The following is a 17,941-nucleotide window of genomic DNA, read 5'->3' on the forward strand; positions in this document are numbered from 1 at the left end:
CAGGAGAGGCGCTGCCATTGTCTCTGCTGCAGGGAGTCTGGCCCGAGGCTAGAGCACTTCCAGAAAGGAAGGCACAGCACAAGTTCTTGGACTAGCAGGCCATATCCTGTCCCCACTCCACATCAGTGAGTGTCCCAGACTGAGGCACTCAGTGGCCCCATAGTCTGGAGCAGCCTACAAAAATGAGCATGTGGATGTGATGCACGCTGTGGCCCAGCACAGTTAGAACCTGGGTTTTCTTGCCTGTGTGGACAAAACAAAATGTTACAGTGGTTAACCCCTTGTTCTCTGACCCTGTTGGTACAGCAGTGCCAGAGGCACTAATCAGGATCAGGGCCCCATTCTGTGGGGCTCTGTGTAAACCCAGAGTAAGAGACCGTCCCTGCGCCAGAGAGCTCACAGTATAGCTGCAGATGTGAATCAGAGTTGCTGAAACAAGCAAATGGGGCGGGGGAGCTGAGGGGAATGATGACAGGACATGTGGTTAACAGAATGATTGTATGTCTGTCGAACTCTGGGCTAGGTGGGAGTTTTTCATGGGAAGGGGGCTATTTTTGTGTTTAAGCTATCAATAATTGAGATAGGGATGATCTCAGTCACCCTGCTGATCACCTGCCCAGCCACTCATTTCTACATGTACAGGCAGGAGGAAAACATGATCACACACTGCTAGGCCACAGGCTTGTTTAAAGCTGCTTGTTCTTGCAGTGTAGACAACACCTGTGTTGGGTACAGTCCTTTCTGCACAGAGTCATTCTTCCCAGATGACAATTCTGAGGAACTGTCCCAGACTAGAATTCCAATGGAGGAGGTTTTGGAACAAATTGATAAATTAAACAGTAGTAAGTCACCAGGACCAGATAGGATTCACCCAAAAGTTCTGCAGGAACTCAAATGTGAAACTGCAGAACTACTCACTGTGGTATGTAACCTATCACTTCAATCAGCTTCTTTACCAGATGACTGGAAGGTAGCTAATGTAGCACTGATTTTTTTAAAAGGCTCTAGAGGCGATCCTGGCAATTACAGGCCAGTAAACCCAACTTCAGTACCAGGCAAACTGGTTGAAATTATAGTAAAGAATTATTAAACAAATAGATTAACATGATTTGTTGGGGAGGAGTCAACACAGCTTTTGTAAAAGGAAATCATGCCTCACCAATCTATTCAAATTATTTGAGGGGGGTCAACAAACATGTGGAAAAGGGCGATCCGGTTGATAGAGTGTATGTGGACTTTCAGAAAGCCTCTGACAAGGTCCCACTCCAAAGGCTCTTAAGCAAAATACGTTTTCATGGGATAAGAGGAAAGGTTCTCTCATGGATCAAGAACTGGTTAAAAGACAGGAAACTCAGGGTAGGAATAAATAGTCAGTTTTCACAGTGGAAGAGGTAAATAGCAGCATACCCCCAAAGATCAGTACTGGGACTGGTGCTGTTCAACATATTCATAAGTGATCTAGAAAAGGGGGTAAACAGTGAGGTGGCAAAATTTTCAGATGATACAAAATTACTCTAGATAGTTAAGTCCAAAGTAGACTGTGAAGAGTTACAAAGGATCTCACATAACTGGGATATTGATAAATGCAAAGTAATGCAAATTGGAAAACATAATCCCAACTATACAGATAAAATGATGAGGTCTAAATTAGCTGTTACCACTCAAAGAGAACTTGGAGTCATTGTGGATAGTTCTCTGAAAACATCCGCTTAATGTGCAGCAGCAGTCAAAAAGCTAATGAAGACAGGAACCACTAGGAAAGGGATAGACAACTTTAGCGGGTCTTGGATTAGTTCTCCCCTAATATCTAGTGATGAGCTGGTAAAAAAGGACTTCAGGAACAGACTGTGTTTGCATAGAACTGCTGGTTCTGCCTAAATGCATAGCATGATGGAGATGCTTTGCCAAAATCACTTTTGGCCAGTGTTGTTACAAATCACTTTACTATTGAGTGATGAAGTGGTGTTATCCTGATTGTACGAGCAAAGGGCAGAAGAACTGTGCTTAGCCTGCCCTGATTGAGGGGGTCACCCTCAACTGAATTGCACTTGCTAAGCAGAGGGTAGGGATGCCAAATGCCATGAGGAAGAAAGAAGGTGAGGACAGGTGTTCCTATGTGGGGGTAGGGGTGCTGCTTAAAGAGTCCTATACACTGTTTGGCTCTCCTCTCTCCACTGTTTAAAGACAGCTGATTAGACTCAGTTGTATGTTGTTGTTTTGCTCAGCTATTACTAGAGCTGAAATAATTGATAACCAGGTGCTGAACCTTAGATCAACAGTGGCAGAGTGAACAGCAGCAACTGTGAACTAGTTGTAGCAGCTAGGGCATTGCTCAACACTGCCCACTGGAGGGGGGGAAAAATGAACTCATGTGAACATATTTCTCAACTCTGGGTCTTTGCTAACCAAAGACAGCAACTGAGTGGTGTGTTAAAGGAATATTTGTTTGTTGGACTTTCACACCACAAGGTGAGAAACTGAAGCAAAGGCCATTACCCAACATATTCTGGGGTGGGTGTTTGTTCGTGGTCATATGCTTTTGAATCATGGTTGTGGTGTTTTCCCAAATCAGTGCTGGGTTCCTTTTCCCTTTTTATTGAATGCTTTCTTGGCTACACACACTGTGTGCTTGCAAGAGTAGTAGTATTTCCTCTTGGAGGCACCCAGAGGTGGTAGTTAATTTTCCAGATTAATGGATGGGAGCTTGAGCTGGTTCTGTTTTGTATTGTCAAGAGAAACTCTTAGATATTGAATCCAGAAGGATTACAATAATAAAACAGAAAATATCATAATGCCACTATATACATCCATGGTACACCCATACTTTGAATACTGTATGCAGTTCTGGTCACCCCGTCTCAAAAAAAGATGTACAGTCGAACCCATTTATCTCGACCTCGGTTAACTTGCCAACCCTATTAAGTCGAGGTTTTACAAGTGGAACCGCCAAACTCCCTCTTTGTCTTATGGGTTTCTCATCCCTTATGTCGATTCCCCGAACCCTATTATCTCGAGCCCGGCTCCCCGCGTCCCCGACCCACCGTGTCCCCAGCCGCCCGCTCCCTGGCTCTCCAGCCACGCGGTTCCCCAGCCGCCCGCTCCCCGCGTCCCCAGCCGCCCGGCTCCCCGCGTCCCCGACCCACCGTGTCCCCAGCCGCCCGGCCCCGCATACCCGGTCCCTGCCCGTCCCCACCCGGCCCCACATACCTGGTCCCCGCTTCACCTGCCGCCCGCCCGCCCGGCTCCGCTTCGCCGGTCCCCGCTTCGCCGCCCGCCCGTCCGCCCGGCTCCGCTTCACCGCCCGCCCGGCCCCGCATACCCGGTCCCTGCCTGTCCCCGCCCGACCGCCCGGCCCCGCATACCTGGTCCCTGCCTGTCCCCGCCCGCATACCCGGTCCCTGCCCGTCCCCGCCCGGCCCCGCATACCCGGTCCCCGCCCGCCCGCCCGGCCCCGCATACCTGGTCCCCGCTTCGCCTGCCGCCCCCCCGCCCGGCTCCGCTTCGCCGGTCCCCGCCCGGCCCCGCTTACCCGGTCCCTGCCCGTCCCCGCCCGCCCGGCCCCGCATACCCGGTCCCTGCCCGTCCCCGCCCGCATACCCGGTCCCTGCCCGTCCCCGCCACCCGTCCCCGCATACCCGGTCCCTGCCCGTCCCCGCATACCTGATCCCCGCTTCGCCTGCCGCCCGCCCGCCCGGCTCCGCTTCGCCGGTCCCCGCTTCGCCGCCCGCCCGTCCGCCCGGCTCCGCTTCACCGCCCGCCCGGCCCCGGATACCCGGTCCCTGCCTGTCCCCGGCCGCCCGCCCGGCCCCGCATACCTGGTCCCTGCCCGTCCCCGCCCGCCCGCCCCGCATACCCGGTCCCTGCCCGGCCCCGCCCGCCCGCCCGTCCCCGCACACCCGGTCCCTGCCCGTCCCCGCCCGCATACCCGGTCCCTGCCCGTCCCCGCCCGCATACCCGGTCCCTGCCCGGCCCCGTCGCCCGGCCCCGCATACCTGGTCCCTGCCTGTCCCCGCCCGCATACCCGGTCCCTGCCCGTCCCCGCCCGGCCCCGCATACCCGGTCCCTGCCCGTCCCCGCCCGGCCCCGCATACCTGGTCCCCGCTTCGCCTGCCGCCCGCCCGCCCGGCTCCGCTTCGCCGGTCCCCGCTTCGCCCCCCGCCCGTCCGCCCTGCTGCGCTTTGCCGCCCGACGGCCCCGCAGACCCGGTCCCTGCCTGTCCCGGCCCGCCCGCCCGGCCCCGCATACCCGGTCCCTGCCCGTCCCCGCCCGTCCGCCCGCCCCCGCTTCGCCGCCCGCCGGCCCCGCATACCCGGTCCCTGCCCGTCCCCGCCCGCCCGGCCCCGCATACCTGGTCCCCGCTTCGCCTGCCGCCCCCCCGCCCGCCTCCGCTTCGCCGGTCCCCGCGTCGCCGCCCGCCCGCCCGCCCGGCTCCGCTTCGCCGCCCGCCCGGCCCCGCATACCCGGTCCCTGCCCGTCCCCGCCCGCCCGGCCCCACATACCCGGTCCCTGCCCGTCCCCGCCCGCCCACCCGGCCCCGCATACCCGGTCCCTGCCCGTCCCCGCCCGCATACCCGGTCCCTGCCCGTCCCCGTCGCCCGGCCCCGCATACCCGGTCCTTGGCCGTCCCCGCCCGGCCCCGCATACCTGGTCCCCGCTTCGCCGCCCGCCCGGCCCCGCATACCCGGTCCCTGCCCGGCCCCGCCCGCCCGCCCGGCCCCGCATACCCGGTCCCTGCCCGTCCCCGCCCGCCCGCCCGGCCCCACATACCCGGTCCCTGCCTGTCCCCGCCCGCCCGCCCGGCCCCGCATACCCGGTCCCTGCCCGTCCCCGCCCGCATACCCGGTCCCTGCCCGTCCCCGTCGCCCGGCCCCGCATACCCGGTCCCTGGCCGGCCCCGCCCGGCCCTGCATACCTGGTCCCCGCTTCGCCTGCCGCCCGCCCGCCCGGCTCCGCTTCGCCGGTCCCCGCTTCGCCGCCCGCCCGTCCGCCCGGCTCCGCTTCGCCGCCCGCCCGGCCCCGCATACCCGGTCCCTGCCTGTCCCCGCCCGCCCGCCGGCCCCGCATACCCAGTCCCTGCCCGGCCCCGCCCGCCCGCCCGGCCCCGCATACCCGGTCCCGGCCCGTCCCCGCCCGCATACCCGGTCCCTGCCCGTCCCCGCCGCCCGGCCCCGCATACCCGGTCCCTGGCCGTCCCCGCCCGTCCCCGCTTACCCGGTCCCCGCTTCGCCTGCCGCCCGGCCCCGCTTACCCGGTCCCGCTTCGCCTGCCGCCCGGCCCGCTTACCGGGTCCCGCTTCTTTGGCTGCCCGGCTCCGGGTCCCCGTCCACGGCCGCCCGGCCCCGCTTCCCCATCCCGCTTCGCTGGATCCAGCCACGTGCAGGCACCGCGGTAAGGGGGCAGGGAGGGGGTGTTGGAGAGAGGGCAGGGGAGTTCAGGGGTGGGGGGGTGGATAGGGGTTTATCTCGATCATCGGTTATCTGGACTATTTTTGGCAAACCCCTAGGCCGGCGACATAACAGGGTTCAACTGTATTAGAATTGGGGGAAAAGTACAGAGAAGGGCAACAAAAATGATTATGGGTATGATGAGGAGAGATTAAAAGGCCTAGGACTATTCAGCTTGGACAAAAGATGACTAAGGAGGGATATGATAGAGATCTATAAAATCATCAGTGGTGTGGAGAAAGTAAATAAGAAAATGCTTTTTATCTCTAATATAACACAAGAACCAGGGGTCACCAAATGAAATTAATAGGCAGCAGGTTTAAAACAAACTTCTTCCCACAATGCAGTCAACTTGTGGAACTTGTTGCCAGGGGATGTTGTGAAGGCCAAAAGTATATGTGGGTTCAAAAAAAGAATTAAATAAGTTAATGGAGGATCAGTCCATCAATGGCTGTTAGTCAAGATGGTCAGGATGCAACCCATGCTCTACGTGTCCCTAAACCTCTGACTGCCAGAACCTGAGATTAGATGACAGGGGATGGATCACTCGATAAAGTGCCTTGTTTTATTCATTCCCTCTGAAGTGTCTAGCACCAGCCACTGTCAGAAGACAGGGTACTGGGCTAGATGGACCATTGGTCTGACCCTGTATGGTTGTTCTTGTGTTAATGCCATGTTCCATTAGCTGACTCTGCCGTCTCCTGCCTACACCTGGTGATTCATGAAGCACCCATTCTTCCCATGGTCTGCTCCTGTCCTAGTAATATTCCTGGACAGTCAGTGGCCAGTGGTTCTAGGCTTCTCTCTGCTGAAGTCTGTATTTTACAAGTGCAAAATGTCAGTGTTGCATTAAGGTAATAATTGGAGATAAACCAATCTCCTAGAACTGGAAGGGACCTTGAAAAATCATTGAGTCCAGTCTCCTGCCTTCACTAGCAGGACCAACTACTGATTTTTGCCCCAGATCCCTAAGTGGCCCCTTCAAGGATTGAATGTACAACTCTGGGTTTAGCAGGCCAATGCTCAAACCACTGAGCTATCCCTCCCCCCAATTGATGATGACTGAAAGATTCAGCAAAGAGTTTCCTGTGTTCCTGGGTGGGGACCCATAGGGAAAGCTTGTGCTGCTGCTCCCTGGCATGACAGAAGCACAGGGGCTCTCCAGACAGCTGGGAGAAATGCAGTGTCTCCTCTGCTGGCATTGGGTTCACAGCATTGCTGGACATGGGGAGTGGCCTATTTGGAGGGTGGGGAGTAGGGAAGTTAATTTTTCTGGTACTCTGTGAAACTTCTCATTTTTATTGCTCATTGTTTGTCAAGTATTCCCAGAGAGAACATAAGAACATAAGAATGGCCATACCGGGTCAGACCAAAGGTCCATCTAGCCCAGTATCTGTCTACCGACAGTGGCCAATGCCAGGTGCCCCTGAGGGAGTGAACCTAACAGGCAATGATCAAGTGATCTCTCTCCTGCCATCCATCTCCATCCTCTGACGAACAGAGGCTAGGGACACCATTCTTACCCATCCTGGCTAATAGCCATTTATGGACTTAGCCACCATGAATTTATCCAGTCCCCTTTTAAACATTGTTATAGTCCTAGCCTTCACAACCTCCTCAGGTAAGGAGTTCCACAAGTTGACTGTGCGCTGCGTGAAGAAGAACTTCCTTTTATTTGTTTTAAACCTGCTGCCTATTAATTTCATTTGGTGACCCCTAGTTCTTGTATTATGGGAATAAGTAAATAACTTTTCCTTATCCACTTTCTCAACATCACTCATGATTTTATATACCTCTATCATATCCCCCCTTAGTCTTCTCTTTTCCAAGCTGAAGAGTCCTAGCCTCTTTAATCTTTCCTCGTATGGGACCCTCTCCAAACCCCTAATCATTTTAGTTGCCCTTTTCTGAACCTTTTCTAGTGCTAGAATATCTTTTTTGAGGTGAGGAGACCACATCTGTACACAGTATTCGAGATGTGGGCGTACCATGGATTTATATAAGGGCAATAATATATTCTCAGTCTTATTTTCTATCCCCTTTTTAATGATTCCTAACATCCTGTTTGCTTTTTTGACCACCTCTGCACACTGCGTGGACATCTTCAGAGAACTATCCACGATGACTCCAAGATCTTTTTCCTGACTCGTTGTAGCTAAATTAGCCCCCATCATGTTGTATGTATAGTTGGGGTTATTTTTTCCAATGTGCATTACTTTACATTTATCCACATTAAATTTCATTTGCCATTTTGTTGCCCAATCACTTAGTTTTGTGAGATCTTTTTGAAGTTCTTCACAATCTGCTTTGGTCTTACCGTAACTATCTTGAGCAGTTTAGTATCATCTGCAAACTTTGCCACCTCACTGTTTACTCCTTTCTCCAGATCATTTATGAATAAATTGAATAGGATTGGTCCGAGGACTGACCCCTGGGGAACACCACTAGTTACCCCTCTCCATTCTGAGAATTTACCATTAATTCCTACCCTTTGTTCCCTGTCCTTTAACCAGTTCTCAATCCATGAAAGGACCTTCCCTTTTATCCCATGACAGCTTAATTTACGTAAGAGCCTTTGGTGAGGGACCTTGTCAAAGGCTTTCTGGAAATCTAAGTACACTATGTCCACCGGATCCCCTTTGTCCACATGTTTGTTGACCCCTTCAAAGAACTCTAATAGATTAGTAAAGCCTGGTCTACACTAGGCGTTTAAACCGGTTTTAGGAGCGTAAAACCGATTTAACGCCACAACCGTCCACACTAGGAGGCATCATATATCGATTTTAATGGCTCTTTAAACCGGTTTCTGTACTCCTCCCTAACGAGAGGAGTAACGCTAGTATCGGTATTAACATATCGGATTAGGGTTAGTGTGGACGCTGATCAACAGTATTGGCCTCCGGGAGCTATCCCACAGTGCAGCAGTGACCGCTCTGGACCGCAATCTGAACTCGGATGCAGTGGTCAGGTAGACAGGAAAAGCCCCGCGAACTTTTGAATATTTCCTGTTTGCCCAGCGTGGAGCTCCGATCAGCACGGGTGGTGATGCAGTCCGAAATCAAAATAAAGAAAGAGCTCCAGCACGGACCATGCGGATGTGATCGCTGTAAGGGCAGGCAAATCCGTTCTATCAGCGCTCCGTTACAGAAGATGAAATTCAGAATCCTTTTTTAAAAATCTCCAGACAGACGCCATAGCAGGAACTCAGCGCACTGCAGCGTGACAAGTGTAACGGAAAGCCAAAGAATCAAATGGACGGTCATGGACTGGAGGACTGAAGCTATCCCACAGTTCCTGCAGCCTCCGAAAAGTATTTGCATTCTTGGCTGAGCTCCAAATGCTTCTAGGGTCAAACACAGTGTCCGCGGTGGGTCAGGGCATAGCTTGGCAATCTACTCACCCCCCCCACCCACCCCCAGAAGCGAAAGGGAAAACAATCCTCTGACTCTTTTACATGTCACCCTATCTTTACTGAATGCTGCAGATAGACACGATGCTGCAGCCATAAACACCAACATCCTCACTCCCCCGCCTGCCATGGGTGGCTGATGGTACAAAAGGACTGGTAACCGTCCTCGTCATCAGCCTATTGGCACATGGGGCAGTAACCATGCTGATTAGCATCCGTGGGCGCCTGGCCCTAATTTTTTCTGGTGGATGGTGGATGGTGCAGTATGGCTGGTAACCATCGTCATCATAGCAACAGGGGGCTGAGCTCCATCAGCCCCCACCCTTCATGTGTAAAGAACAGATTCAGTTGCCCCTGGACTAGCAGAGGGATGCTGGGCTTCTCTCCTACACACTGCTTAATGTCCTGTCTGGACTATCATAGCAGCTGGAGGCTGCCTTCCACTCATTTCTCACTAACAAGTCACCATGTCTTTTTATTCCTGCATTCTTTATTACTTCATCACACAAGTGGGGGGACAATGCTACGGTAGCCCAGAAAGGCTGGGGGAAGAACGGAATCAACAGGTGGGGTTGTTACAGGAGCACCCCCTGTGAATAGCATACAGATCATAGTTTCTGCAGGATCTGACACAGAGCAGCTGTGCTCTCTGGTTCTATGATACAGTGGTTATCTAGTACACTTGCCTATATTCTAGGCAGGACTGATTCTATTTTTAGATACCAAAAAGGAGGGATTGACTCAGGGAGTCATTCCCAATTTTGGCTTTTGCACCCCTGGCTAAGAGCAGCCAGGGGCACTTATGACAGCAACAGATGGAGCAGTGCAAAAGGACTGGTAGCCACGATCATCTTATTACCAATTTATGGTATGGTAGATGGTACAATATGGCTGGTAACCATCTCTGCTATCATGCAAAAGCAAAAGCATGCTTCTGTGTAGCACTGCTGAATCGCCTCTGTGAGCGGCATCTAGTACACATACGGTGAGAGTCACAAAAGGCAAAACAAGCTCCATGATTGCCATGCTATGGCATCTGCCAGGGCAATCCAGGGGAAAAAGGCGCGAAATGCTTGTCTGCCGTTGCTTTCCCAGAGGAAGGAGTGACTAACGACATTTACCCAGAACCACCCGCGACAATGATTTTTGCCCCATCAGGCACTGGGATCTCAACCCGGAAGTTCCAAGGGGCGGGGGAGGCTGCGGGAACTATGGGATAGCTAGGGAATAGCTACCCACAGTGCAACGCTCCAGAAGCCGACGCTAGCCTCGGACCGCGGACGCACACCACCGAATTAATGTGTTTAGTGTGGCCGCGCGCACTCGATTTTATAAAATCTGTTTTACAAAACCGGTTTATGCAAATTCGGAATAGTCCCGTAGTGTAGACGTAGTGTAGACTGTTGAGCAATAGTCAACATGGTTTCTGTAAAGAGAAGACACGATTTCTCTTGTCTTTACAGAAACCATGTTGACTATTGCTCAACAGTTTATGTTTTTCTATGTGTCTGACAATTTTATTCTTAACTATTGTTTCAACTAATTTGCCCGGTACCGACGTTAGACTTACCGGTCTGTAATTGCCGGGATCACCCCTAGAGCCCTTTTTAAATATTGGCGTTACATTAGCTAACTTCCAGTCATTGGGTACTGAAGCCGATTTAAAGGACAGGTTACAAACCTTAGTTAATAGTTCCGCAACTTCACATTTGAGTTCTTTCAGAACTCTTGGGTGAATGCCATCTGGTCCCGGTGACTTGTTAATGTTGAGTTTATCAATTAATTCCAAAACCTCCTCTAGTGACACTTCAATCTGTGACAGTTCCTCAGATTTGTCACCTACAAAAGCCAGCTCAGGTTTGGGAATCTCCCTAACATCCTCAGCCGTGAAGACTGAAGCAAAGAATCCATTTAGTTTCTCCGCAATGACTTTATCGTCTTTAAGCGCTCCTTTTGTATTTTGATCGTCAAGGGGCCCCACTGGTTGTTTAGCAGGCTTCCTGCTTCTGATGTACTTAAAAAACATTTTGTTATTACCTTTAGAGATTTTGGCTAGTCGTTCTTCAAACTCCTCTTTGGCTTTTCTTATTACACTCTTGCACTTAAGTTGGCAGTGTTTGTGTTCCTTTCTATTTGCCTCACTAGGATTTGACTTCCACCTTTTAAAGGAAGTCTTTTTATCTCTCACTGCTTCTTTTACATGGTTGTTAAGCCACGGTGGCTCTTTTTTAGTTCTTTTACTGTTTTTCTTAATTTGGGGTATACATTGAAGTTGGGCCTCTATTATGGTGTCTTTAAAAAGGGCCCATGCAACTTGCAGGGATTTCACTTTAGTCACTGTACCTTTTAACTTTTGCCTAACTAACCCCCTCATTTTTGTATAATTCCCCCTTTTGAAATTAAATGCCACAGTGTTGGGCAGTTGAGGTGTTCTTCCCACCACAGGGATGTTGAATGTTATTGTATTATGGTCACTATTTCCAAGTGGTCCTGCTATAGTTACCTCTTGGACCAGCTCCTGTGCTCCACTCAGGATTAAATCTAGAGTTGCCTCTCCCCTTGTGGGTTCCCGTACCAGCTGCTCCATGAAGCAGTCATTTAAAGTATCGAGAAATTTTATCTCTGCATTTCGTCCTGAAGTGAAATGTTCCCAGTCAATATGAGGATAATTGAAATCCCCCACTATTATTGGGTTCTTAATTTTGATAGCCTCTCTAATTTCCCTTAGCATTTCATCATCACTATTACTGTCCTGGTCAGGTGGTCAATAATAGATCCCTAATGTTATATTTTTACTAGAGCATGAAATTTCTATCCATAGAGATTCTATGGAACATGTGGATTCGCTTAAGATTTTTACTTCAGTTGAATCTACACTTTCTTTCACATATAGTGCCACTCCTCCCCCTGCACGACCTGTTCTGTCCTTCCGATATATTTTGTACCCCGGAATGATTGTGTCCCATTGATTGCTCTCAGTCCACCAGGTTTCTGTGATGCCTATTATATCAATATCCTCCTTTATCACAAGGCACTCTAGTTCACCCATCTTATTATTTAGACTTCTGGCATTTGTGTACAAGCACTTTAAAAACTTGTCCCTGTTTATTAGCCTGCCTTTTTCTGATGTGCCAGATTCTTTTTTATGTGACTGTTTATAATCTGATCCAGTCCTTACATTATACTCTTCAGTCCTCTGCTCCTGACTATAACCTGGAGATTCTCTATCATCAGACTCTCCCCTAAGAAACGTCTGTGTCCGATCCACACGCTCCTCTGCAGCGGTTGGCTTTCCCCCATCTCCTAGTTTAAAAACTGCTCTACAACCTTTTTAATGTTTAGTGCCAGCAGTCTGGTTCCACTTTGGTTTAGGTGGAGCCCATCTCTCCTGTATAGGCTCCTCCCATCCCAGAAGTTTCCCCAGTTCCTAATGAACGTGAACCCCTCCTCTCTACACCATCGTCTCATCCACGCATTGAGACTCTGAAGCTCTGCCTGCTTACCTGGCCCTGCGCGTGGAACTGGGAGCATTTCTGAGAATGCCACCATAGAGGTCCTGGATTTCAGTCTCTTCCCTAGCAGCCTAAATTTGGCTTCCAAGACATCTCTCCTACCCTTCCCTATGTCATTGGTACCTACATGTACCACGACCACCGGCTCCTCCCCAGCACTACACATAAGTCTGTCTAGATGCCTCGAGAGATCCGCAACCTTCGCACCAGGCAGGCAAGTCACCATACGGTTCTCCCGGTCATCACAAACCCAGCTATCTATGTTTCTAATAATCAAATCTATACACGGGATGCTGCAAGCTTTGCCCCAAGAGTCTGGATAAAGGGTAACACGACAACATTCTACAACTACATTAGAAACAGGAGGAAGACCAAGGACCGGATAGGCCCATTACTAAATGAGGGGGGAAAACAATAACAGAAAATGTGGAAATGGCAGAGGATCTAAATGCCCTTTTTTGTTTCGGTTTTCACCAAAAAGGTTAGTAGCAATTGGACATCTAACATAATGAATATCAGTGAAAATGAGGTAGGATCAGATGCTAAAATAAGAAAAGAACAAGCTTAAAAATTACTTGGACAAGTTAGATTTCTTCAGGTCACCAGGGCCTGATGAAATACATGCTAGAATACTCCAGGAGCTGACTGAGGAGGTATCTGAGACATTAGCAATTATCTTTGAAAAGTCATGGAAGATGGGAGAGATTCCAGAGGACTGGAAAAGAGCAAATATAGTGCCTATCTAAAAAATGGGGATTAAGGACAACCCAGGGAATTACAGACCAGTCAGTTTAACTTCTGTACTCGGAAAGGTAATGGAGCATATAATTAAGCAATCAATTTGCAAACACTTAGAAGATAATGAGGTGATAAGTAAGGGTCAGCATGGATTTGTGAAGAGCAAATCATGTCAAACCAACCTAGTAGCTTTCTTTGACAGGGTAACAAGCCTTAGGGTGTGGGGGGAGAGGGAGAAGCAATAGATGTGGTATATTTTGACTTTAGTAAGGCTTTTGATACTGTTTTGCATAACCGTCTCATAAACAAACTAGGGAAATGCAACCTAGATGGAGCTACTATAAGGTGGGTGCAAAACTGGTTGGAAAACCGTTCCCCGAGAGTAGTTAGTGGTTCATAGTCAAGCTGGACGAGCATATCGAGTGGGGCCTTGCATGGATCGGTCCAGTTCTGTCCAGTATCTTCATCAATGATTTAAATAATGGCATAGAGAGTACGCTGATAAAGTTTGCGGACAATACCAAATTTGGAGGGGTTGCAAGTGCTTTGGAGGACAGGATTAAAATTCAAAATGATCTGGACAAACTGGAGAAATAGTTTGAAGTAAATAGGATGAAATAAATAAGGACAAATGTAAAGTACTCCACTTAGGAAGGAACAATCAGTTGCACACACACAAAATGGGAAATGACTGCCTAGGAAGGAGCACTGCGGAAAGGGATCCGGGGATCACAGTGGATCACAAGGTAAATATGAGTCAACAGTGTGACACTGTTGCAAAAAAAAAAAAAAAAGCAAAAATAATTCTGGGCTGTACTAGCAGGAGTGTTGTAAACAAGACACGAGAAGTAATTCTTCCGCTCTACTGATTGCTGATTGGGCCTTGGCTGGAGCATTGTGTCCAGTTCTGGGCAGCACCTTTCAGGAAAGTTGTGAACAAATTGGAGAAAGTCCAGAGAAGAGCAACAAAAATGATTAAAAGTCTAGAAAACATGACCTATGAGCGCAGATTGAAAAAATGGGTTTGTTTAGTCTGGAGAAGAGAAGACTGAGAGGGGACATAACAATTTTCAAGTACATAAAAGGTTGTTACAAGAAGGAGGATAAAAACTGTTCTCCTTAACCTCTGAGGATAGGACAAGAAACAATGGGCTTAAATTGCAGCAAGGGTGGTTTAAGTTGGACATTAGGAAAAACTTCCTGTCAGGATGGTTAAGCACTGGAATAAACTGCCCAGAGAGAGGTTGTGGAATCTGCATCACTGGATATTTTTAAAAGCAGGTTAGACAAATACCTTAATCCTGACTTGAGTACAGGGGACTGAACTAAATGAGCTCTTGAGGTCCCTGTGACACTGCACTCCATATTCTTCAAAGTTGTATGATTATGATATAGTTATGATGTATTTTGTACAAGATGGGTCATGTAAGGTGTCATTGGAAGAGTTATGATTTGCTGAATATGATTCTTATTTGTATACATGTATCATTTTTGTATCTGAAGTTATGAATATTGACCATGTTATCTGTATTTCACATGTAGTCATGTCTGGGTAACGCCCACTAAGTGAAAGGGCCTATTTAGGGTAATGGGCCATTAGGAAAAACAATAGCCCTTAGGAGCTTATCCCCCACCTGGGATGCTCCAGACCGCCTGTAAGCAATGGCTTACTATGGCTGCTATGACTCAGCAATATATGCCAGGCTACATGACTAGGCCACATGACTCTGGACTCCATTTTGGGATGTCGGCATTTTTCCACAAACTGGCCTGGGAACCAAGTTTGAAACAAAGGGTTCCTGCCATATGCTAAAGCGAGATAAGGCAAAAAGAACAGGAGTACTTGTGGCACCTTAGAGACTAACAAATTTATCTGTTCCTTTATATAAGGCAGGGAGTGACATCGTCTGTGGTTCTTCACTCCCCACAACTAAACACCTAAGAGAAGTTCCTAAGGAAAAAGGACTTGGAACAAGGGTGGGGATCCCAAGCTGAAAAGCAAGCGCAGCTTGTGCCTTAAGAAGCTGCAAGCCTGCTTGTATCATCAGACAGGATGAGAGATTGAATATGAATTAGCAGTCTATCTAGTAGGTTAAGATTAGTTTGCGTTTTTGTTTATTTGCTATGTAATCTGCTTTGATTGTTTTTGCTTTATCTAAATTAGTGAGTTTGAATGAAGTGCTTGGAAATCTTAGCTCAAGGGGGAAAGGCTGTTGCATTTCCTCTCCACATTGAGGGTTAGGCAAACTGGACAATAAATTCATAGCGATCAGGGTTTCAATCAGGGCAGGACGGTACAGCTCTGGGGGGCTGGAGGTTATTTTGGCTGTAACCTCTCTATTGTTGGTTCATGCGGTGGCTGGTCAGAGAGCCTGCATGTAACTACAGCTGGGTGTGTCCCTACCTGTGTGAATGCTGGTGGAAGTGTAGGATCGGAAGCGGGTCTCCAGCTTGTCACAGCAGCATAGTTTGAGAGGGAGCCCAGGCTGGTGAGTCAGAGGGCCAGCGTCCCCACCATGGCCCAGCCCCGCAGCACTGGCCACACTCCCATCCCGCCGGCTCCTGGGCAGCAGGGCCCGTCCCCAGCCATTGGTATTGGAATGGGTGGGGCCCCGCTGCCCCACCCCTTTGCCCTACTGTGTTGAAATGTGCACTGCTGCTGCCGTGTGCCATCGCTCATGAGCCCCCGGGGAGAAGCACATGATGTGACACCCTTCCCCCCAGTCCTCCCTCCGCACTGCCCCTTCTCATCAAGACCCTGCCCCCACACTGCCCCGTCCCTGCAAGACCCCATCCCCCAATCACTCAGTCCTCCAACCCGCCTTTCCCTGTCACTAGCCCTTGTGAGACAGCTTGTTGCTGTGGGTGTAGATGCAGATACAGGTAAAAGACAGCTAGCGGACTGCGGGTCAGATCACAGGTTGATTCTGGCGGATGTGAATCAGATGTGGATCCACATTTTTGTATCCGCACAGGGCTCTACAAATGGGCTGATACTTGGGCCCATCTTTCCACTTGTGCTGCTTTTTCTTTTGTTCCTAATATACTTTTAAAATGTCTTCTTAGTATCATTAGTCCCACCAGACAAGGATTTTTCCCTGGTGTCTTTAACTTCCCTTATAAGTTTTCTACACTTAATAACTTCTAATTTATATTGATTTTCTATCTACTGCCTCCTTTTCTATTTGTTATTGTGACATTGCACTCCATACGTTTTATGGAAATATGCTAATGAGTGTGAATAATGAAACTGGAATATGCTTTGTGCAAAAGGTCTCTTGTAAGGTATCAGGATTCCCTGCCCACTCTGAACTCTGGGGTACAGATGTGGTGATCCACATGAAAGACCTCCCTAAGCTTATTTTTACCAGCTTAGGTTAAAACTTCCCCAAGGCACAAATCATTTCCTTGTCCTTGGACGGTGCTGCTGCCACCACTGAGTGATTTAGACAAAAAATCAGGAAAAGGGTCACTTGGAGTCTCTATTGCCCCAAAATATTCCCCCCAAACTCCTTCACCCCCTTTCCTGGGGAGGTTTGAGAATAATATACTAACCAATTGGTAAAATGTGAGCACAGACCAAACCCCTTGATTTGTAGGCTCTGAAAATCAATCAGGTTCTTAAAAGAAGAATTTTATTATAAAGAAAAAAGTAAAAGAATAAAATCTGCAAAATTAGGGTGGAAGGTAACTTTACAGGGTAATAAAAAGATTTAAGACACAGAGGAGTCCCCTCTAGGCTCATCTTCAAAGTTACAAACAAACAAACAAACAAAAACAAACAGGAATAAAACTCTCTTAGCAAAGGGAAAATCTTCTTTCCTTATTGGTCCCTTTGGTCAGGTGTCAACCAGGTTATTTGAGCTTCTTAACCGCTTACAGGTAAAGATTTAGTATAGGTGCTTAGGAGGGATTTTATGCTACTCTTAGCTGTATGTTTATGACATAAGGTATCTTTACAAAGATTATAATCTACTGAGTGTGTTCATCCTATTTGTATGTATGTATCATTCTTGTATCTAAAACTAGAAATATGACATTAACTCTCAAGTATCAGAGGGGTAGCCGTGTTAGTCTGGTTCTGTAAAAGCAGCAAAGAATCCTGTGGCACCTTATAGACTAACAGATGTTTTGCAGCATGAGCTTTCGTGGGTGAATACCCACTTCTTCGGATGCAAGGGTTCCGAAGAAGTGGAAGCACCCACGAAAGCTCATGCTGCAAAACGTCTGTTAGTCTATAAGGTGCCACAGGATTTTTTGCTGACATTAACTCTGAGATCCTATTGTAATTATGCAAAGTGTGGGCCGTTAATGGTGGTTTCGAATCTTGATGTCTCCCATTGATTAGGACAACTGGCTGTAAATGGCTCTGTTTACCTGCAAGCCTGCCTGTGTACATGACGTGGAGAATGAAGGCTTGGGGTCTCACAGAACATGTGACCATGTCACCTGGTACTGGAATCCATCTTAAACCTAGTGCTTTTCCATTTAGAAGGAGGGGTGGGGACCCAGAGAAACAAAAGATTCCCGCCTTGTGTCAAAGCTATAAAAGAGGGTGGAACAGAACAAAGGGGGCTGCCAGTCATGAGAAATCCCCTAGTTACCACCTGAGCTGGAACTAACAAGGACTGTACCAGGGCCCAGACTAAGAAAGAGTCTAAACTGTGAAAGAAGCTTATTGGAACATCTCTATGGGTGAGATTGTCAACTGTCACATATTGAAGTGTCACTAGAGGAGGTTTTGGAATTTATTGATAAACTCAACATTAACAAGTCACCGGGACCAGATGGCGTTCACCCAAGAGTTCTGAAAGAACTCAAATGTGAAGTTGCGGAAC

Source organism: Mauremys mutica, chromosome 1 (assembly GCF_020497125.1).
Source record: "Mauremys mutica isolate MM-2020 ecotype Southern chromosome 1, ASM2049712v1, whole genome shotgun sequence".
NCBI classification, from domain to species: domain Eukaryota; kingdom Metazoa; phylum Chordata; order Testudines; family Geoemydidae; genus Mauremys; species Mauremys mutica.